Here is a 24,066-nt window from a genome sequence, read left to right as displayed (position 1 = left end):
GCATCCGGCTTGCTGGTGACTATTTAAGGCAAGGTCTGAACCCTCAGACCTTGCCTTGGCTTCTTGGCTCCTGAGTTTATCTCTTCTCCTGGTTCCTGCTTGTTCTCCCTGTGCTTGATTCCTGGACCGGCTAATGTATCTTCTGGCTCTTGACCCCTGGACTGGCTGTGGAACTCTCTGGCACTCGACCTCTGACTGGCTGCAGAACTTCCTGGTTCTTGATCAGTGGACTGTTGGCAGTACCCTCTAGCTCCGGGGTCCTAACTGGACTTCTGAGGAATCCTCGGGGTTGGCTCTTCGACCAGCTGAAGGCGTCAGCTACTACCTACACGACCTGCTAGAGGTGCCAGCTATCTGGACAACACGACCAGCAGGAGGCGCCTGCATCCAGATCTTCTTCAATCCTACCTGTAATCCCGAGGACCGGCCTCGCCTACCGACGGTGGCCTAAACGGACATCGCCGGACCATGGGTTCACACCTCTGAGCGTAACAGTGATGTCCCCAGCAGCTCAATTTACTACTGATGATATCCATAAATTGTGGGTTCAGACAAAAGACATGCTAATCAAAGTGAGTGATCATGCCAGAAGTACTACGATGTGCACCATGTGCAAGTTCCAGTCTTCAAGCCAGGAGATAAGGTCTGGTTGTCTACCAAGCACCTCAGACTCAAACTACTCTCCTCTCGGTTTGCTCATCACTACGTGGGACCATTCCCAGTCCTTCAATGTATTGGCCAAGTTACCTATCGTCTAAAGCTACCACCTGGGCTCCACATCCATAATGCTTTCCACGTTTCTCTCCTGAAACCACTCATACTCAGCGAATTTTCTTGCAAGACTCAAGATCTACCTGTCATCAATGCAGAAGAAGACTTAGAATACAAAGTCAAAGAAGTCCTGGACATTCGTAAAAGAGGCAAGACTTTTGAATACCTTCTAAAATGGGAAGGTTTCAGCCCCGAAGAAAACTCTTGGGAGCCTCAGACCAATATCCTGGACAAAGAGATGCTTTGTCAGTTCCACCTCGCGCATCCTTCAAAACCCTAGCCTGGTACCCGAAGAGGAAATCTCCCTTTGAAGGGGGAATACTGTTGTGTCCGTCGGTTCCCAACACCCTCTCTCCGCCCTCCTTACCTCTTTGGCGACTCCCTCTTCGACCGTGGGAAGATTGGCTGCCGCGGCGTCCTTCTGCCGAAGTCCTCGGGCGTCCCCGGACCGGCTAGACGCTGCAACCCACCATGTTTCCTGGAGGCCTAGGGGCGCGCACGTGGTGTGGCCCCGACGTAAGTACCAGCGATGGCGCGAACCTCAGGGGCATCCCCCTAAGATGACGTCACCCGTGACAGATAGAATGTGCTAACACATCGAGTTAGCAAGGAACAGACTTGCTTCGGTTTCCAAGCTACTCTGCCTCCTCGGACTTACCAGGAGTGCCCGCTTCTCAGGGGCCTCGCTCTCTCCTTTGTTTTACAGGTGACAGTCTGGAACCGGTACTCGCTCTTCAAGGGCCCTTGTTCCCAGACTTGCTCTGTATTCTCTTCTGCCTGGAAGTCATCACTACCAACTACATCAGTGACTTACCATCGCTCTCTCAGAGCTTCCCTGGAACCAGGTACTCGCTCCTCGAGGGCCTATTCATTCCAGCTCCTGGGCTTCTATGAGACCATTGTGTGAGTGTTCTATCAAGGTTCCTTACCTGAACTCTGCGTACCCTGCCTACTCACTATATTCAGTTTCTCAAAAGCTCAGCCATCCAGGGATCGCTGTTCCAGTACTTGAGGGACTACGGCCCTGCCAGGCACTCCAGCTCACTACTGCCACCTCTGGTGGTTCCTTATATGGTTTAATAAAAGGTCTAGTGTGTATCTGTCTCCAAACTCTGAGCCTGACCGGTGGTCCCACTCGGGATCTTCCCCCGGGGGCGTGGTCATCTGCCACCGGCCCAAGGATCCACCCACAAATATCCCTATCTGCTAACTCCCTAACAGATTGCTAACTCCTAACATAAAGGGCCGCTAGTCAAGATGTTTTGTCCTGCAGTGTTTTGCCATTAGACAAAACAAAGCGCCATACAGCTGCAATGTTTTTTCAGGGAAGGAGCCCACTATGGCGGTGACACCTCTCACAAAAAAACATTGCAGCTTAGTGATGATTTATCTGGCTTAGATGGGTTATTCTGCTGATCAGCTATGCAGCTGAATATCCCCAGATAAATCGCTACTTAGCCAGATAAGTCTTATCTGTCTGTTATTCAACAGGTCTTAGATGAATAACTTATCTGGGTAAGTCTGAACATCGCTACTTAGTTGGATAACTTATCCAACTAGATACATGAGTTGGGCACAACTCTGTTGTGCCCATTGCTCACTCTCAATTTATCTGGCCAAAAACCTATGGGGTCATTCATCAAACCACATTAGGGGCTCAGGTCATGCTAAATGGGGTCTAACGTGTGATATATGTGCAATGTTTATCTGTTTGCAAGTTAGTACGTAAATATGAAAATGTGTATGCAAAAGCTATAAAATTATGCAAATAAAGTACTCCTACCACATTTCATGGAAAAATAACACATAGTAACATTGGATTTAAAGTGGGAAATAACACCATTTTATTTGTGGTAGAGTAGAAAAAAAGTTTTTAGAGTGCCATAGTGGCTGTTATCATGGATCACGGCTATTATCAAGCATGATGAAATGAGGCCTTCTCTCAGACACTATAAAAACAGCTTTTGTTACCTGCCCTATCTTCCGAAAGCTACAATATTAGGGGGAAGTGTATTAGTAGTGGGATACTGGCTGCTTCAAGCTGCTCAACAGCAACAACTACTACTACTCAACAACAACAACTACTACTACTACTACTACTACAAAAGACAAGGGTGATTTCAACACCTCCAAGGGAAGTACCTGCACTGGAGCCAGAGCTGCAAGCCTCACCAGTGGAGCATGCTGGCCCACGTCAGGTCTAGCCATGCAGGAGGGCACGCAGATGGTACAGGAAGCGCATCTTTCATCCATGGACCACATTGCTGGGGATGCCAGAGGACCATGTGGTTATGAGGTATCGCTTCAGCTCTCAGGCTAATATGGAATTATATCATGAGCGCAGAGTGGATCTGGATCCAGTCACAGAAAGGTCTTGTACTATACCAGGCCTCACTAAACTATTGTGCGCCAGTCTCACCATGGCTCTAAACAAGGGTGTTATGATATTCTCACTTTTGTTCTCTATTCTTTTCCAAATAATTCCTAACATTCTATTTGGCTTTTTGACCACCACTGCACACTGAGCAGAAAATTTCACAAGGATTTTTTTTTTTTCCACAAGGATTCAGTTTCATTTCCTAAGTGGCAACTCCTAATACGGTATTCAGCATCATGTACCTAAAGTTGGGATTTTCTTAATGCATTATTTTGCACTTGTCCACATTAAACTGCATCTGCCATTTAGATGCATAGACTCCTAGTCTAACAAGATCCTTCTGCAGTTCCTCACTATTCCCTGCTGTTTTAACGACTCAAAACAATTTTGCATCATCTGCAAATTTGGTCACTTCATTTGCTGTTACTTTTTCCAGATCATATATGAATATGCTTAACTATCACAGGTCCCAGAACACTGCCTCCAATCCCATGGCTCCCCAATTTCCTGATGAGTCCCTCATGAGGGACATTGTCAAATTTCTTCTGAAAATCCAAGCACATATTAACTGACTCACCTTCATCTCCTTGTTTACTTACACCTACAAAAATATCTAGTAAATTGGTAAGGCAAGACTTCCCTTTGCAAATCCATGTTAACTCTCCCATATTAATCCACATCTTTATGGTTAATAATTTTGTTGTTATGGATAGCATCATATTGGCAACTCAGTTGACTCTTTCACCTCATTATTGAACCATGCTGTTGCACCTCACCTCACTATTAAAACACGTTCTGTGATATGCCTCTTCATTACATTATAATAAAATGAAATAAATCAAAATCAAGAAATAAGCTAAGCAGAAACATCATTTAAAAATTAAACTGCAGTGCTAAGCTTCTCACCAAATCTTTCAGAGTCAATCACAAATGTTTTGGCCATGATTTATGTGTTCAAAAGAGCCAAATTGTTCCATGCAAGTGATTTGAATTGACTTCTGTTTCATGCCACATAACCTGCCTTGAGAGGTCAAAAGTTTGTGGTTGGATCAAGCCCCGTGTGTTCAATCTGTGAAAAAGCAAGAGAAAACATGAGCAAATGTGAATAGAAATAACGAAAAAGAAATATATATATATATTTCACAGTTGTTCTCAGCTCCTGCAGGTGGTTAAATGCTAAAGTGCAAACAGAACTCAATAGAAGATTATTTCTTTTAAAGGTATTTCAAAGGTGTATGACACCCAGAAAAGATAAAACTTCAAGCAGAAAAGGCTAAGGGTCATTGGTGTACTTGTATGGCAAGCTTGTTTTTCCATCACAGGACAGCAGGTGAGCTGCATATACATCACATTTGACAGTTACAAAGAGCTGACAATGCCAGGAATCTGAGTACCACCACAGCCATCACCTAGTTCAAATCCCCTACACAATGCTGAACATTTTTCAAATTGTATCTTTTCAAGTTAGCTTGGTTTGAAAAAACAAAACAGAGTAGCAATCATCACAAAGGAAAATATTCAAGCTCTTCATTGAAAAAGCATGTGACACAGGGAGTTTTTCTTAGCCATGTTTGGAAAGTAAACAAAAATTCACACCTGCACTGGGACTCCTGCCTGGAAGGCCACGCCAAGTATTTGAAAAATACATTCTCATGCTTTTCAAACCCTAAGGCATCTTGACAGGCATTGCCAAGACATAAAAACTGAAACAGAGGACAAAGAAGAAAAAATATACATAGTAGTCAACAACTTGAAGCTTTTTTTGTGGTTAGCCACAGTAAAAATAATGCATTTTATTGTATTTTGCAAAATTTCTGGGTAGTTACATGCAAAGATGTTCTACGCTTCATTTTTGTTAAAGTCCTTTTAAAAGTTAATTGGTATGTACATTGGCAGACATTCCACTCTTCATTAAAATGCTTTGCTTTTTAAATAGGACATTTATCCACTCACATTGTTCTCATTATATCCAATAGCAAGCGGTTATAAATATGAAGATTGCAATACATCACACTGGTTGAGCTACTTAGATAAAACAATGGTTCTGTGCAGCTTACTCCAATTACAATCTTAATTATCTTCTGGTATCTTCATTAATACTTTCCCTATCTGTTTATTATCCCAGGTTTCCTTCTAAGTAGGGAATTTTCAATAGCCCATCCAAGCAGAGTGTGGGGACTATATTAGGCTCCCCTTGCCCCCACCCCCCAGTACATTGCACCAGTTCTCAAAAGGAAAACACAACAGAGGCAAAGTATGCCTGTTAAAAGCATCCATGCACTCTTTTCACCTATCGGTGTGGGTAGCCAGGTGGGGGGCAAAATAGTGCTGGTAGTTTGGAAATTTACAAATGCACACACACTATTTTTCTCCCTGACCTAAGCACACCCAAAGAAACACCTTCTTTTAATGAAACTAAACATGAAACCTATCAGGAGGGCAGTTTTCTGTCAGGGAAGTTTACTCGGGTGAATACCTTTGAAAATTGTCCTGCTGTTGTTTTCAGGCCTTATCAGAACTGGCCCCAGCTCCTCACTTCACATCATCTAAAGTGTCTTGAACTACCCACTTGCACTATTTCCACATTCCTGAAGCAGTCAGTTGTCTGGAAATGGGAAAGAAGGCAGTGGTGCCATAGAGAGTAAATTCATTGCTCAGAAGCAATCTTCCTTTAGGGGCCAATGTACTAAACATGCATTACAATTAACTGTTAGCATGCACGATCATTAAAGCATTGTTTACAAAGGACCCCAATACTAAAATATAATGAGCTGTTTCTCCAGTGAATTAAATGTTAATGCACCAACACCAACCAGAATCCCTGTAATTTGATACCCCTGTAAAGAAAGGAAAATATAGTAAAAGGGATTGGCGGGGGAGGGGTGTTGGCAATTGCAAATGTGGAAACATTTTTTAAATAAAATAAACAGAAAATGTTGTCTTTTTATTAAAAACAAATTGAAACAAAAAGGAAAATTGTTAAAAATTTCTCTTTTTTTTTTCAAACAAATGCACATCCTTGGTATCATCCATTTTCACTCAAAAGAGTAATTGGTAGGAAGAGTGCCATATTAAGTGAAGAGTTCAGTGATATCAATGAAGAAAGTTAAATACTATATTTTATTGTCTTATTTTTGTATTTTGAATTTTTATGTATGTTTTTCTTGTTAACTGCCTGGATATATTATTTTACAGGTGGTCTATTAAATTCAATAAATAATAGTAATAATGATATATCAGAAATAAGGCAACTCCAGTCCTGGAGTATCACAAACAGGTCTGATTTTCAGGATATCCACAGCAAGTATGCATGAGTTATGTCTACATGCATTGCCTGTCTGAGCTCCAGGATGCACAATAGACCACTGTTAAGTTTCATCACATTTTGCTGTGATAAATAGTACATAGTATTGGATCTTACCCTTTAAAAGGCAATCCTAATTTATTTATTTATTTTAAATAATTTATATCCCGCATTATCCAAAGTACTCAGCAGGTTTCAATCATCAGCAAAGATAATAAAATCAACCAAAAAAGAATATATAAAAAACACCTAAAAAACATAAATACATTACATAAAAAATATAACACATCTGATTCCTGACTATACTGCAATAAAAGTTGTCAACCCTAAGCTATACTGCAATGGGGATTCCCCAATTACCGTAGATACTAACGGGAGCTATCATATTCTACCATTCCTTGTTTATGAATTTATATAGCTGAGTCCTGTTTCATATCTGGCTATTTGTTGAGAAAGGGGTTGTTAAACATAAGAACAGAAGTGCATGATGGATCAGACCAAGGTCCATTGAGCCCAATATTCTGTCTTCAACAGTTGCCAGTCCAGGGCACAAGTACCCGGCAGATCCCCAATGGTGATTTTCTTGTATCTCATTCCCACGGATAAGCTCTGACTTTACCAAGTCTACCTGGCTAATACATGTTTATGGACTTTTCCTTCAGGAACTTGGTAGATGCGATGACCACATCCTCTAGCAACAGATTCCAAAGCCTGACTGTGTGCTGAGTGAAAAAATACATCCTGTGTTATATTAAAAATCTGCCGGTTGCTAGTTTCCTGGAGCATCCCCTTTTCCTAGAGTTGTTTGAAACCTTTCCCTATTTACCTGTTACATCCTACTCATGATTTTATAAATCTCAATCATATTCCCTCTCATTCACCTCTTTTCTGAGCTAAAGAGCACTAATCTGTTTAGCCTTTGTCTATAAAGGAGTTTTTACATCCCCTTTATCATTTTTGTCGCCCTTCTTTTTACCTTTTCTATGTCCGCTATGTCTTTTTTGGATGGAGTGACCAGAATTGTAATCATCACTTTTCAGTTTCTATGAGACTGTATCCTGGTAAGGTCTAGCATACATCTGCCTGGCATTACAATGTCCTCCTGACAGAGAATCTGATCCCAGTGTCTTCCTTTGATCTGCCATATCTCTGAAGCAACTTCTTATATCCTTTGCTTGTTGCAAGTGTAGAGCGGCTGTGATACTAAGATTTATCTCTCCCTGACAGCAGTGCTGCAATAGGAGAGTTTAGTATGACTTATATTGGATTTTTCTACTGAGGGAGTGCTTAGCTCCCTTCCATTTCTGAACTAGGAACAGGGGCGGATTGCCTTATTGGGGGATCGGTCGCTCTAGAGCGTGGCTGTGACAGAGCCGTGCTCGGCAGACCACGTGGTATCTCCTGAGCCGGCCTGGGCAGCGAATCCCCGGGCCGGTCGTCATCGGGAATCCGCCCCTGACTAGGAACCACCTAAACTATTCATGCTAGCCCTGCTGTTTGGCTGAAAAAGAACTGATCTGTATTTTTACTTCCAAATTACAGACCCATATTCCCCACATGATATCCCAAAGAAAATAGCTTATGAAATCCTCTGTGGACTCTGTACAAATTTCACACCCAGCACCTGAGATTTCCCCTACATTTTTCTTCATGGTTTAAGGAGAGATTATCAGCACTTTCAATTTAGCAGGAGCCTACTAACTTAAATGCAGCTAAAAAAAAAATGTTTAACATTGCAAAGTCTGCTTACAGCACTGTAGGGAGACAGTTTGTATCAACATCCAGTACCTTCTTACAGTTCCATAAAATGTATGCATTATAGAAAACTAACAAGCTGCCCAATCAAAAGACAGAGAAATGTTGGAAAACATTTCATCTTGAACATAAGAAATGCTAAATCTATTTTATGGTTTTTAGTCATAAATAATGGCTCTGGATGTATTTGCTCTTCTACCAATCCACTTACTAATATATAGTAAAGTGTTTCATATGTATTAGAAGTATCAGGGAAGGAAGAAAACATCCATTTTTTGGCATTTGAAGAAAAACACATGTCTGGATGAGAGGAAGAAAAAATTAAGTTGATAGCATTATACCTTTTGGTTTGCTATCAAGAATGGATTACAACAGTATTCCTATTTTAAAAAACTGAATATAAATTTAAAGATACTAACTGTTGTAGTATATTTGAAAAATAATATTTCTAGGAGTGAAAAAGAAAACAGTCTTCTGGATTGCACAATTTCTTTGGAATCCTATCTAAGGCCTGGATTCATCATTCTTCGCAGAATGATGAATCCTGCGAAAACGGGGGGGCAGGCAGGCCTGCAAATGCCTGCAGCCTTTGCACCATGGCGGTGCAATTTCAGCAGCCGCAGTGCATTGGCTGCCAGCTTTCGCACCGAATAGCGCCACCGTGAAAGGTGGTGCTATTTGGCGCGCTACTGCCAATGATAATGTTAGTAACATTATTGCCGGCAATGAAGACACCACCGACTCCGTCCCTCCCTGCCCTGACTCCTCCCCTCCCTGCCCCAACTCCTCCCCTCCCCCTAATTTGCATTATATCGCATGCAAAAAGGCCCTTTTCGCATGTTTCTAACATTATCGTCGGCAGTAGCATGGTGTGAAGGCTGCGGGCTTTCACAGGCCTGCCCCCCCGCCCCTGTTTTTGCAGGATTCATCAAAGTACAAATTGTTTTAAAAAGAAACAAAGCACAAAATACAATAAAATACATAAAACAGATAATGCAAAATTATTTTTAAAAACCCAAAATCTTAATAAAAAGATATAATAAAAAAATGTTGACAAGTCAATCAATCTGCCCTAGATTTACAAATATATAAACACATTATGTAACTCAAACAGAATCACAAACAAATTCCACACATAGGCAACAAATAACCAAATGTTTAACATAAATTCAAAACATTAAAATATGAAGCTAAACTAAAAACTAAATTAAACCATAAACAATGCAACATCAGCCAAATGATTCAAAGAACGTCAAGTTTTAACTTTCTACCAGAACAAATAATTATCTGATGTCTTTCAGAAGAGAGCTCCAAAGTGCAGTCATGGCATAAGAAAAAGCCCTACTTCTTGTTCTAACCAAGTACAATTCTGCAAATTAAGGGGGTCATTTTCCAAGGAGTTACCGCGGGTGATAATTCCGCAAATCGTGCTAACAGCCGTTAACATGATTTGCGAATTTTTAATTTTGTATTCAGGGGGTGGAGCAAATGTAAAGTTGTGTGCTAGAGGTTTATTGCAGAGAGAGAGAGCCTTGCTATAGTGCCTCCTCCCTAGACAGGTATTTGTATCCCTACGGGAGGCCCACCTAGTAACTCAAGGTGAGGGTTAAGTATCAGTGTAGGGGGGTAGGGGCCACTTTGACATTCAACGTGAGATGTATGAACAGAACAGTGGTCTCTTGTGAAGATTTGCTGGCCTTTGGAGTGAGGAAACTCACTCCAAGATGAGATTTGTGCAAGGGTCTCTCAACTTAGCTTGTTGTTACCCAGGTAGAGAGTCCATCAAGAGAGAAAGGACACAATGTCATTTCCCTAAATAGGTATTTGTATCCCTATGGTAGGACTACCTAGTAACTCGAGGTGAGGTTTAAGTATTAGTGTAGGGGTTAGGGGCCACTTTGACATTCAAAGTGAGACATACAAACAGAACAGTGGTGTCTTGTGAAGATTTGATGACCTTCAGGTAGAGGAAACTCACTCCAAGATGAGATTTGTGCAAGGGTCTCTCAACCTAGCTTGATGGACACTCTACCTCGAGTTACTAGGTAGGCCTACCATAGGGATACAAATACCTATCTAGGGAAATGACATTATGGCCAGTCTCTCTCTCTCTCTCTCTCTTTCTCTCCCCCCCCCCCCCCAGTGGTTGTATGCAGGAATTACAACAGGTCTGGCACCTATTGCAAAGTCTGATAATGTTATCACAATTTGCTCTACCTTAGCTCTTCACATAGGTAATTACCTCAAAGTGCAATAAAGTTAATATTTGCATAAACCACACCCCTTTTGCTATCGCATGCAGTACTTACCGCATTTTGATAAATCTAGGTCTTAAGGAGGTATACAATAAACCCTAAACTCCACACATGAGGTCCAGTGGTACACAACTACACACATACAATTACAGGTAGCAAAAAAAAAGATAAATTTGGAGGTTCAATCCATAAGATTTGTTTTATCAGAGTTTAGCTTGAATTTGTTTTTCAAGCCTATCTGTAACACAACTGTCACATCTGTCAAATCTCCTTTACCTGAAATATATACAGTAATTACAAAAGATCAATATAAATCTAATATTTAATACCAAAAGGCTGAGAAAGTTTCATTAATGGGGGTAGATCAACATTTAATATTGGAGCCAATATTGATCCTTTACTCCATATTATCAATATTTGATATCCCACAATTTCCTTTACATCTCAAAGTGGGAGGTAAATCTGAGCTTACTACTTTCACTTGTGCCCTAGTGTCATCTCGCATAAACTATTGTAATTCACTTTATGTTGCAATTACTGAAGTCTCGTTACAAAACACTGCAGCAATACTAATTTTGAAAAATACGAACACATTACCCACTACTTCATGAACTCTACTGGTTGCCAGTCTGTACTGGATATTTTAAAGTTTCTCTGTCTTACTTATAGGTTTGTTTCTTTTTTTTTTACAGACGAATGCATGTAACCCATCTGTTAATATCTTACAAACCTGTCAGAACCTTTAGATCATCTCGGTTGGATTTATTGAAAATACCTTCATTGAATTTGGATTGGAAAATACTAGACTCATAACTTTTCAATACCATAGTAACATACAGTTTAGTAACATTATAGTAACAGTCAGCAGAAGAAGAATAAATGGTCCATCTAGTCTGTCCAGCAAGCTGCACGTGGTGGCTATTATCGCTTAATGCAGAACACCCCCAAGCCCTTTATTAAGTGCAACAATTGCTGCTCCGGGATCCACTTTTATGGAACTCTTCCTTTGGATTTAAGATAGGAAAAGAACTACCTCAGATTTAGAAAGTTGACTAAAGCCTGGCTTTTTACTCAGGATTTTTTATTGATATAATTTAATTTATTGCTTCAAGGCAAGATTTATTTATTTTTTTTACTAATTCTGTCAGTCAATTAGACATTTTTAGTTTTATTTAAGATACATGTTATATTTTGTAAGATTGCTACTTTATGATTTGTTTTTTGTACACCATTTTGGATTATGCATAAAATTGGTATATTAAATAAATTTACATTTACTTCCATAAATCTCAATCAGGAAGGGCAATATTAACTAAAACATTTGCTATGAACAATAAATCTTAGCCTGAGGCACAAAATTTATCATTTTCTGAACAATTTCTGAGTAATCAAACTATAGTCAGTTCAGGAAATTGGTAAAATGATTAGATTTGAAAGAAAAAATTTTCGCCGTGCCTGTGCTGCACGGGAAACTGTTATCCGATGTGGACCCTTGGGCCGGTTGGGACAGAGGATGGTATGCTATGGAGGACCACAGCAAGCGACCCAGCCAGGAAGCGGCTCGGAAGAGACCCAGGGGAGGCCTCGTCACCGGGAGTCTGAGGCCCGTCAGACTGGGGAGTCCTATGCGACCAAGGACCCTAGGCAATGGCTGAAGAGACAGATGACAGTTGGACCCAGGTGGTAGAAGAGTCTTCACCCTGGAAGCTGGTACTCCCCCGGGAGGAGCCCATAGGAGTCCAGCCGCTGGGACTTAGGAGATTCACCCTGGAAGCCGGAGCCCCCCCGGGAGGAGCCCATAGAAGCCCAGCCGCCGGGACTTAGGGGAGTCTTCTGGGCCAAGGAGCACCGGGTACCAGAGGTGCGGAGGAAGGCGAAGGCAGGATCCAGGGACGAAGCTGGGTCGGAACCAGAAGTAGAAAGACAAGCCGAGCAGGGACTGAAGCAGGAGATGAAGTCGTGGAACGAAGCTGGGTCAAAAGCCAGAGGTCAGAAGACAATCAGAACTACGCAGCAACTAGCAGTCAGGAAACCTGAAGAACCTCGTTGCAAGGCAAGGGAAGGCTCCAGCTGCAGGGCTAAATAGCCTGGGTTTCGCCAATTTCTACCGCCAATTTATCCCTGACGTCATCCGAAGGCAGGTCTTGGTTCTCCCGCGCTGGCCCCTTTAAATCTGGAGCCCTAGCGCGCGCGCATAGGGGGCGGGGCCAGCCGCGGGAGGATGCCGGCGTCTCCTCAGGAGCGGGAGCACCGCGTCTGAGGCCTGTGCAGGCCTGACGGAGTTGGGAGCGGCCCGATCCAGGACTGGGGGTGAGTGGCGGTCCCGGGGCCAACCTGGGATCGCATCAGTACCCCTCCTCCTACGCCCCCTTCCCGGGGGTTTTGGCTTGGCTGGGTGATCCAAATGGAACTGGCGGAGGAGGGTCTTGTCCAGGATATGCGAGGAGGGCTCCCAGGAATTCTCTTCGGGACCGTAGCCCTCCCAGGAGAGGAGATACTCCCAGCGATGGCGGTGAAAATGAACGTCCAAGACCTCTTTCACTGTATATGTGTTACCTTGGTCAGCGGAGGTGACAGTAGGTTCCGGGGCCGGGTCTGAAATCGGGAAAGAACCACCGGCTTGAGCAGGGAGACGTGGAAGACATCATGTATTTTAAGAGTGGAAGGCAACCGTAACCTGTAAGACACTGCCCCAATGCGTTCGGCCACAACGAATGGGCCAATATAGCGGGGTGCCAACCTCATGGAAGGGATGCGCAGCTGAATATTTTTGGTACTTAACCATACCTTGGTCCCGGGTAAGAAAACTGGAGCGGGTCGTCGGGTCCTATCTGCGTACTCCTTAAATCTGGCTGCCGTCCGACGAAGTTTCTCCTGGGTGGATTGCCAGAGGTGATGTAATTGGTGGGCAGTTAGTTGCGCTGCTGGGGACAGAACTGTCAATGGCAATGGCAAGGGAAGCTTGGGAATCTTTCCATAGACCATTTGGAACGGAGACTGTAGAGTGGCGGAGTGTTTGTGGAGATTGTAGGAGAACTCTGCCCAGGGCAAGAGGGCAACCCAGTTATTTTGCAGGTCTCCGACAAAGGCTCGAAGGAAGGCCTTCAGAGTTCGGTTGGTACATTCGACTTGACCATTGCTCTGGGGATGAAAAGCGGTGGTAGATCCAGCTGCACCCCAAATTTTTTACAAAGAGCCCTCCAGTATTCTGCCGTAAACTGAAGGCCTCTGTCGGAAGTAATGTGCAACGGCAATCCATGTATTCAAAAACTATGCTGGGTAAACAGTTCGGCCAGCTCAGGGGCTGTAGGCAGTTTGGCAAGAGGCACAAAATGTGCCATTTTTGAGAACTGGTCGACCGTGACCCAGATCACGGTCTTCCCCTCCGAGGGAGGTAATTCTACAATAAAATCCGTGGATACGTGGGTCCATGGTTCCGTAGGTATGGGAAGTGGTTGAAGGAGGCCCCAGGGGCGATCCTGCAAAGGTTTCTGTCGGGCGCAGGTAGGGCATGACTGGACATAGAGACGAACGTCCTCTTTGACCCGTGGCCACCAATAGAACTCCATCAAGAACTCTAGAGTCCGGGCCATTCCCGGATGTCCTGCTGTCAGCGAATCGTGGGCCCATGGTAATACCTTTTTCCGTGAGCGAGCCGAAACCACCGTCTTACCTGCGGGAACCACTTCGGACATGGCCACGAGAACTTTGGCTGGGTCCAGGATGTATTGGGGGGTTTTGATGGTATCATCAGTCTCCGTGGTGTGGGAGAGAGCATCCGCCCTGACATTCTTGGCTGCCGGTCTGTAGTGGAGAGAGAAATTGAACCGGCTGAAGAAGAGGGACCAGCGCGCCTGCCGGGGATTGAGACGCTGGGTGCGACACAGGTACTCCAGGTTTTTATGGTCCATGTAGACGATTATTGGGTGCTGGTTGACGCCACTCCTCGAAAGCTAATTTAATGGCTAGTAAATCTTTGTCCCCAATGCCGTAATTTCTCTCTGCGGGAGAAAATTTATGTGAGAAATATGAGCATGGCAGGGATTTACCATTCTTAGAAAGCTGGCTAAGAACGGCTCCGACCGCCACGTCGGAGGCGTCGACCTCCACAATGAATTGGCCCTGAGGATCCGGGTGTCGGAGGCAGGTGTCATGTAGGAATGCACTCTTGAGATCCTGGAAGGCTTGTACGGCGGCAGGTGGCCATTTCCTGGCATCGGCGCCCTTCCTAGTGAGGGCCGTCAGTGGGGCCACCAAGCTGGAATAGTGCGGGATAAATTGGCGGTAGAAATTGGCGAAACCCAGGAAGCGTTGCAGCACCTTAATTCCCACTAGTTGAGGCCAGTTCTTGATGGCGGCGACCTTCTCGGGGTCCATATGGAAACCTGTGGAGGACACAATGTACCCTAGGAAGGGTAGTGATTCTTGTTCAAATTGGCATTTTTCCAAATTTGGCATAAAGCCGATTTTCCCTCAGTTTCTGAAGTACTCGACACGGTCCGCTAATCTTTGTACGGTCGTCATCAGGGTGTCGAGGCAGTTCTGTTGCTGCTGTAGCCTCTGGGCAATGCCTGGGATGGCTTTCAGACCTGCGAGATCCGCCGGGTCCATGGCCTTGCAATCTGTTACCCGATGTGGACCCTTGGGCCGGTTGGGACAGAGGATGGTATGCTATGGAGGACCACAGCAAGCGTCCCAGCCAGGAGGCGGCTCGGAAGAGACCCAGGGAAGGCCTCGTCACCGGGAGTCTGAGGCCCGTCGGACTGGGGAGTCCTATGTGACCCTAAGCAATGGCTGAAGAGATGGATGACAGTTGGACCCAGGTGGTAGAAGAGTCTTCACCCTGGAAGCTGGTACTACCCCGAGGAGTCCAACCGCTGGGACTTAGGAGATTCACCCTGGAAGCCGGAGCTCCCCCGGGAGGAGCCCATAGGAGCCCGGCCGCTGGGACTTAGGTAAATCTTCTGGGCCAAGGAGCACCGGGTACACTGACCCATATGAGCGGGATGGGGTTCATCTTTCCAAGATGGATATAACTTTGTTCTTGAATTCGCTCCATAAGGGCTTGTTTGCCCTTATATCACCCCTGTTGCTCATAAGCAATCATCATTTGTTTATATTTTAAAAAATGTAATTGTTGATAGAATTATAAGATTCCAGCAGCAACTGATTGGGGGTTGCACTTTCAGACTTGGATGCATGCAAGCATGTTCCATCAGGTTAAAGTTCAACTCTGGCAGGTGTCTAGCCTCTGGGGGATGGTGGATATTCTGCTGGTCTGGTGTAGGGGTCCTGTGCTGCCCGTCCTTTGCCATAGAGGAAGAGTTAGAGCTGTGGTTTGGCACTCCACGAGCAAGGACTTGCAAGACACAGCAGGCCTTGGGTGAATACTGCCTCAGGGAAGGTTCAGCCCCATCGCACGCAATGAGGCCAATGTCTGGGAGCACAAGAGTGGTCGGTTCAGGGCACATAGTCCTGGTGGTAGCTCTGTGCGCTCGGGCGAGGGCCTCTGACTGGCCCAGGACTGTATGAGGGTGGGATGGGTGGGATGGAAGCGGAGTATGTTTGGGGTTCAGCACCTTAGTTCTGTAGTTGTTCATTGTTAATGTTAATAAAACTGAGGCCATATTTGTTCCAAAGTAAATGACAGTCTTTGTCATTTGAAATTCCCTGTGGATGGAGGTTTGGCAGGGGAGGGCTGAGTCAGCTGAAGCAGAGGTGGTACCGGTCCTAGGACCTGAACCCCCAGCCTCTTATGAAACAATAGAGCGACCCCTCGCTTCTTGAATACAGCAGGACTGAAAAAACCTCCCCATCCCAATCTTGCTTCAATTTAAGAGACTCTAGAGAGGAAATATGTGGCTCCTTGAAGCATAGTCATATCAGCTTTCAGAGATTTTAAATATGACAATATTTTCTTACACTTGATCGGGTGTGAAAGACCATTAACATTAAAGGAAATTATATGCAATTCAGAGGCAGAAGCCATAGTCAGTAGCATACCATGCATAAAGACCTGTTTTCACCCCTAATATGTAAGCTGTAAAATTCCTTATCAGAGAAAATGAATTGGCAACTCTCCAGATAAAAAGAAGTGAATAAAACAAAAATAGGAAACGGAAAGAAATACAGTGAACAGTGACCAGAGCCAGTAGCACTGGCAGCATTGAAAAAATGAGCCTCAGTGCAGGACCATTAGGCAAGCAAGATCCAACTGGAAATAGAAAATGATTAGCAACGCCCCAAAAAAGAAAATGATTAGCAATGCCCCAAAAAAGAAAACGAAAAGACTGCAAATAAGTCAGTGATCTCATAAGCACCAGCATAATCTCAGTGAAGCACTGGTGTAGGGCAAGTAACATGAACATAGATAAACCATGGGCAACCTCCGACAAACAAGCACCAAGCTGATCCCAATGAATCAGCAGGAAAGAGAAAACAGTAAAATGTGCATCACATCCAGGTTTCAGGTCACCATCACCTGTGCAGATTCCAAAGATGAAAGAAAAGAGTCCAAATGCTCAGGGACTTTGAAAGTTTTTGTTTGATAATGACAGGTTACCCACATCTGCGCAGGATACATTAGACACTTAGCTTTAATATATTTTCAAAAGGGCCAATTTAGGAGCCTAAATACTTTGAAAAATGGCCCCTGTATTAACCCAGTTAGGCTCAACTAGTAGCATGCATACATTAATGATGGCAAGAACACATCTACATTCTTGTCGCTGGTAACAAGCAGCATTACTGGACATGGTAATATCGACCCAACCATCTTCCCACTATCCATAAAGAGCCAGCCACAACCCAAAGATAACCCCCTCTTCTGCCAGCTGGAAAACTGCCCCCCCCCCCCCACAAAGAATCATCAAGGAGTTCCAAGCCCATATGACTCCTTCTCACCCCCCTGAGAACTTCAACAAGAGCTCCAGACTCCAGATCCTTCCTTCCCTCAAATATCACCTCTATATACTGGACCTCTCCCACCTTGCCTACCCCACCCAAATTGGTGAAAGGGCAGGTGGGGGACAGAAGTGATTCCCACTTGCTCCTGCCCTACTCATTCTGAGGCATCAAATGACACTGGATGACTTGATGCTCTCTGTGTGGAAGAGACTGTGAGGTCACTTAAAATCATTTGATACCTTGGAGTGTACAGGGCAGAAGAGAGTGGTGTTCACCTGCCTTTTTTACCACTTCAGAGAGGGTAGACAAGGGAGCTGGGAGGTGAAAAGGGACCAGGAGGAAGTGGTTCTAGAGATTTGGACTTTCCTCAGATTTCTTGGGGAGAGATTTCAGAGCTCAGAGCCCTCTGGATGGGGTCTCAACTAAGGATTGTACTCCTGCCATGGGCATGTACTCCAGGGGGGGAATTTCTCATTTGGGGGAGGGGATTACTTCAGGCCACAGATGGCCCTCTGTGTCAAGTGAAGTATCGGGTCCAAGACACTGGAAGGCATGTTAGTCTGTCAATGCTCTCAAAACACTTTAATCTCTCGGGGTGTAGTAAACCTTTTTTGGGTTAACACAAATTGTATGCATTTGCAAGAGATATAGCTCATTCATATGTTTCCTGTATTAAGAGGATTTCTTTTTTGACATTAATGATAGTACAAGTGAAGCATTCTCATTAATGTACATCAGTGCTGTTCTGATGCTTGTCAGATGCCAAAATAGGCATAAAATTCACACTAAGGAACTTTACACACGTAAAAATTAGTATATGCACATGTAAGTAGCCTCTATTTGCATATTCCATATTTTCTAAAATTTGAAAAAAATGCATGTATTTTCACATAAGAAAGGGGATGTTTAGGGGTGTTCCGGGGTAGGGTCAACACTTACACATGTAAATTGATATTTTAAAAGATACTTGCATATGTATATTTGCCAACTTGCCTATTTTTACACTTTCTAATTATCTGGCATAAGTGATATTAAACGAGTTTATTGTGTAGTACAGACTGTGTGCGAGATCAGGGTGAACTGGGGGGATTTCAGGCTGAAGAACCAGGAAGGTGATCGATGACTTGGAGAAGGACTGGGCAAACTGGTGGACTAATTGGTAAACTGGTTAACTCCATTTGCATGAATATGTTTTAAAATAGACTAACTTAATGCGCATAAACCAGGACTTACATAAGTCCTACTTTATTTTCACATTTAAAATATATGCACATATGTTTTTAAAATAGGTAGAAAAAGTATGCACTTTCAATGCATAGATATACATGGTTTCAATGCATTGAATGTATTCTCGCATTAGCCTACATACACATATGTTGTGGGGTAGAGATGCTCATATTTTATAAAATACTTGTATATAATACGCATGGGCCATAAAATGCATGCTTATTAGGGGTGTGCATTCGGATTGACCGCATTAGTAAAACGCAACTCATATTTTTTTTTTACTTAAAAAATTGATTCGACATAAACGATCGGATTTCCCACATATCGAACATAGATATGTTCGATATGTGGGAAATCGCGATTGTTGAGCCAAAATAAAAATTTAAACCCCCTCACCCTCCTTAATCCCCCCCCAGACTTACCACAACTCCCTGGTGATCGAGCGAGGAGTGAGGACGCCATTTCTGCAATCCTTGGCGAGAAGCATGTGACGTCGGCGGCACGTCGAGTGACGCCGGCGTCACGTGATTCCTGGCTCGTTCGCGCCGGACGGCTCGTTCGGCCCAAAAAGAACTTTTGGCCAGCTTGGGGGGGTCAGGAGGCCCCCCCAAGCTGGCCAAAAGTTCTTTTTGGGCCGAACGAGCCGTCCGGCGCAAACGAGCCGGGAATCACGTGGCGCCGCGTCTGAGTGACGCGGCGCCACGTGATTCCCGGCAAGTTTGCGCCGGACGGCTCGTTCGGCCCAAAAAGAACTTTTGGCCAGCTTGAGGGGGTCAGGAGGCCCCCCCAAGCTGGCCAAAAGTTCTTTTTGGGCCGAACGAGCCGTCCGGCGCGAACTCGCCGGGAATCACGTGACGCCGCGTCACTCGACGTGCCACCGACGTCACATGCTTCTCGCCAAGGATTGCAGAAATGACGTCCTCACTCCTCGCTCGATCACCAGGGAGTTGTGGTAAGTCTGGGGGGGGGATTAAGGAGGGTGAGGGGGTTTAAATTTTTTTTTTGCACATATGTACATATACCCAACTCATTGGATTTTTTTTATGTCCATATTGGCCGCAAGTGGGACCCCCTTTCGGACATAAAAAATATGAACATAAAATTTTGCTCTGCACATCCCTAATGCTTATATCTGCTCTTGGCCATATTTGTGTGTATATACTGCTGCACACATTTTTTAGAAAGTTTTCCTCAATGGTATTAATGCACTTTAGTAACTAGGCCCCTATACATCCTATGAGACAAATACTTTCTCCCCAAACCTTGTAGATGAAGTTCAGCTACCCTCTAACTCTACCAAACCATAGTATTGCTCTTTAGTTGTAATTGTCGGCATATAGATTTGTTCATGGAACATATTTTGCTCATAAGTTACTCTTAATGTTTTTGTAACAGTAAGGATTGAAGCTTACCTCAGCTGGAGAATTTTCAATTGATTTAAATGTTTCCATACTGATCTCTGTAATAACTTGCCCACTAGTTCACACAGTTGGCAGAAACATAAACTGGAAAAAACAGAGCACTGCCAATATAGGTACAGTGTCTGCACCTGTATCAATAACAGTGCTGCAAAATACTCATATGCCCATGGAAAGCAGAGAGCCAGAAGCATCTGCTCATTTTCTCTGTCTATAAAGGGCCTGAATGGAAGTGCGTGTTTGCAAAGCTACATTCTCATCAGAGCTTGAACAAATCTGTTAGTGTTTAGTCTTGTGAAGAAAAAGCAAAAAAAGGAGATTGACAGTCAACACCAGCGGAAGCAATTAGGGATAACCTGCAGCTGCAAAAGAACTCCTGCCTGTTCAGACAAAACATTTCTCCCATCCAAAGTTTCAGAGAAGAACAATTCTTCTGTCAAGAAGCAGATAGAAGGAGATCCAAGATTAAAAAACTTGAGCGTGGCACCCTCTAGTTTGACATTAGACAATGGTTAAATAAAATAAAGCTGACATTCAGCTATCACTGTCCGGACAAAGTTAACTGGAAAACTTTGTCCATTTAACTTTATCCAGATATTCAGCCTGAATATGGCTGGGCTAAAGTTAACTGGACAAAGTTTGGCCAACCTGAGTTATCTGGGTCATGCTGGCCAGCCAATGCTGAAAATCAGCTCTGGCCAGTCAAAGTTTAACCACACCTCAGGAAAGCCCCAGTGCCACCTTTTTCCATCTGGCTTAATTTTATGCGGGCTATGTTTTGTCCACACAAAATTTAGCCAGTCAGAGAGGGGGTAAATTTTAACAGTGAATACTTATCCAGCTAACTCCTAAAGTAGCATATACTTGTTTTTATTTCTGGAACACTACCTAAATTGTAGAATGAACTTCAAGTAGCTACAACAGAGTAGTGGACAAGACAGACAAAAAGTGGAGAGGAGAGGCTGATTGATTGCCTGCTGCAGGGAAACAACTGATTGTTAAGGCCTACTTAAATTATGATATTGCTGAAATTGCAGCTCCTGCAATATTAGGCTTCAACCACAATTTAAGTACAGCCTTAATTATTCTTCAGTCTCCAAATACAATATGTCTTATACTATTCACTATCATTCCTTGGACCATTATTGCAGAAAAGCAACACATCTGATGAGCAGACAATTATTGGCTCATGTCTGATGCATATGACATTGCTGAAGTAACATTTAAAGAATGACATTTGTAGATCTTTATTATGTGAGAAAATGAAAATTCGACTTCCCTTCAAGATTTCTCCTTTCCCATCCAGCTTTCATCAAAGCAGGACGTTGTGTGAGCCTAAGTCTTCATTTTATGTTATTTCCGGTTCTTCCCTATATAAACTTGCTATTGCAGTGACTTCCTGTGGCAGCAAGGTGAGTACAGTTATCTAGTGTGTTCCTCCTATGTCTGCTCTTAGGCAGGGCCGCTGCAAAGGTATTAGGTGCCCTAGGTGAACCTTCTGCCTTGAGCCCACCCCCTCCCCTTCCCCCCTCTGCCATTCGTGGACTGCCGAGTCTCTATTCCTCTCAGCCGTGAGTGAAATGGGTTCTGCTCGCAGCCCCACATGGCTGTTTTTTGCCACCCCGTAATGGCTGGTGCCCTAGGCGACCACCTAGTTCGCCTACTGGGATGCACCAGCCCTGCTCTTAGGGTAATTTTCAAAGTCATTTTTGAGAGTAAAACAGGGCTTTACCCCACAGAAAAGGGCTCTTTTTTTTTTTTTAGAAATGCCCTCTATGTGGGTAAAAGTTGGTGCATAAGGTCTGTATGTGCATACTTTTACTCTCTATCAGGTCAATCCAGTAAAGTGCGGCCGCGTTTACCCCGCTCCTAACCCACTTTCTACTCACTTTCCGGCCGTGTTAGCCCTTCCTGCGATCCACAATCCCCTTTAACCTACTCTTACCGCGTCCTTAAATCCCTGGGTAACCCCTTCCGCACGCGGCATGTATATTGCATGTAAACGATCGAATTAGCTATTCCCTACCATCCAGTAACGCGCGCCCCAACTATCGCTTTTTTACCCTGCCGTTTTGCCGCGCGTTTAACCTGCTAACTTACCGCCTACCCTTACCCCTGCATTAGAAGCAGGGGTAAGGGTAGGTGGCAAACTTTCCCCCAGCCCCCGCTCACCTGCCCTGGCCGCGTCCATGGGTGCTGGTCTCCGGGGCAGCCTCAGTCCTTGGGTTCCAAGAACTTCCCCTAATCCTGGAGGCCTGGGAAATCTACCTTGAGTCCCAGCCATCTCCCTATGAAAGGAGAGGGAGGAGAAGAATTAAAAAAAAAAAAGTAGGCTTGTGAATTATGTAAACACTCCCTGCAAGACACCATCCATTGGTAAGTTTCTGAAACCATTACACATTCCTGACCTCATCAGCTCCAATGTCTGGAAATGCTGATTCAAATAATGGTTAGACCAATTAAAAAAGGAAAAAGAAGGGTATTACCTTGTATATTTTTATTTCCATGTATTCAAGTGGACTAACATGGTAATCACTAATCACTACTTTATGCATATAACCTCCACTTTAGGGTTAGGGCTCGATATGGAGGTGGGGAATGAGTGAGAAAAAAAACAACACATACACATGAGAACAACGGATACCTTTAAACAAGATAAAATATTTTGGAATAAGTGTTTTTGTCCACTTCCTCAGTCATGACAATCTGAATCATCTACTTGTAAGAGGAGTCTGAAAAAGAGCACTTTGAAATATCTGTATGCCAATACCAGAAGTCTGCAAAATAAAATGTGAGAATTAGATTGTATGGCACTAGAGGAAGACATTGGTATAATAGGCATCTCAGAGACCTGATGATATTATAATATAGTAAATGATGGCAGAAAAAAATCTAATGGTTTCATTGTCTGCCCAGCATGGCTTTTTTTAGGATAGTAATTGTCGCTCCATGTAGGTTACAAACCCCCACCCCCATGCCTTCCATTAAAGGTAGTAATGGCTGCTGCTTGTAGGTTGAGGTCACCCTTTTTCTTCTTTTCCATCCTTTAGCCATTAGGGATCCTCTGTGTTTATCCCATGCCTTTTTGAATTCCTTTATTGTTCTTGTCTTCACTACCTTTCCTGGGAAGACATTCCATGCATCTACCACATTTTCCATGAAAATATTTGCTGATGTTGTTCTTGAGTCTACTCCCTTGGAGCTTCATATTATGTCCCCTAGCTCTACAGCTTTTTCCATTAGAAAATTTTCAATTTTTGTGCATCATTAATATTGTTTGGGTATTTAAAAGTCTATATGTTATCTCCCCTGGGCCTCCTCCTCCAAGGTATACATATTTAGGTCCTTCAGTCTTGTCTAAGTCTCCCAGTGCAAACCCCACACCATGTTGGTTGGCTTTCTCTGGGGTGCTTCCATCCTGTCATTATCCTTTTTGGAGATAAGAGTCTCTAGAACTGAACACAGTATTCCAGGTGAGGCCTCACCAGGGACCTATACAGGGGTAATACCACCTCCTTTTTACCACTAGTTATGTCTCTTTCCATACAGCCCAGCATCCTTCTGGCCTTGGCAATCACCATGTCACGTTGCTTCACTGACTTCAGATCATTAGACACTATCACCCTGAGACCTCTTTCCTGGTCAGTGCACATCAATCATTCACCCCCATCACTTAGAGCTCCTTTGGATTTATGCACCCTAAATGCATGATTCTGCACTTCTTGGCATTGAATCCCAGCTGCCAAACCTTCCACCACTCCTCTAGCTTTCTTAGATCAGTTTTCATTTCACCTACTCCTTCAGATGTGACCACTCTGTTGCAGATCTTAGTGTTATCAACAAATAAAAGCTTATCCTTCTAACCCTTCCACTATGCTGCTCACAAGCTATTAAGCAGAAACAGCACTAGAACTGAGGCACTCCACTTATCACTCTTCACTCCTCAGAGTAGTTTCCATTTACCACCACTCACTGTCAGTCAAACAATTTATAATCCATTCTACCAGCTTGAGATCAACTCCCAGGCTTCTTATTTTGTTCATGAGCCTCTTA

Source organism: Rhinatrema bivittatum, chromosome 4, assembly GCF_901001135.1.
Source record: "Rhinatrema bivittatum chromosome 4, aRhiBiv1.1, whole genome shotgun sequence".
In the NCBI taxonomy this organism is placed as follows: domain Eukaryota; kingdom Metazoa; phylum Chordata; class Amphibia; order Gymnophiona; family Rhinatrematidae; genus Rhinatrema; species Rhinatrema bivittatum.
Note: the sequence above shows the minus strand (reverse complement) of the source record.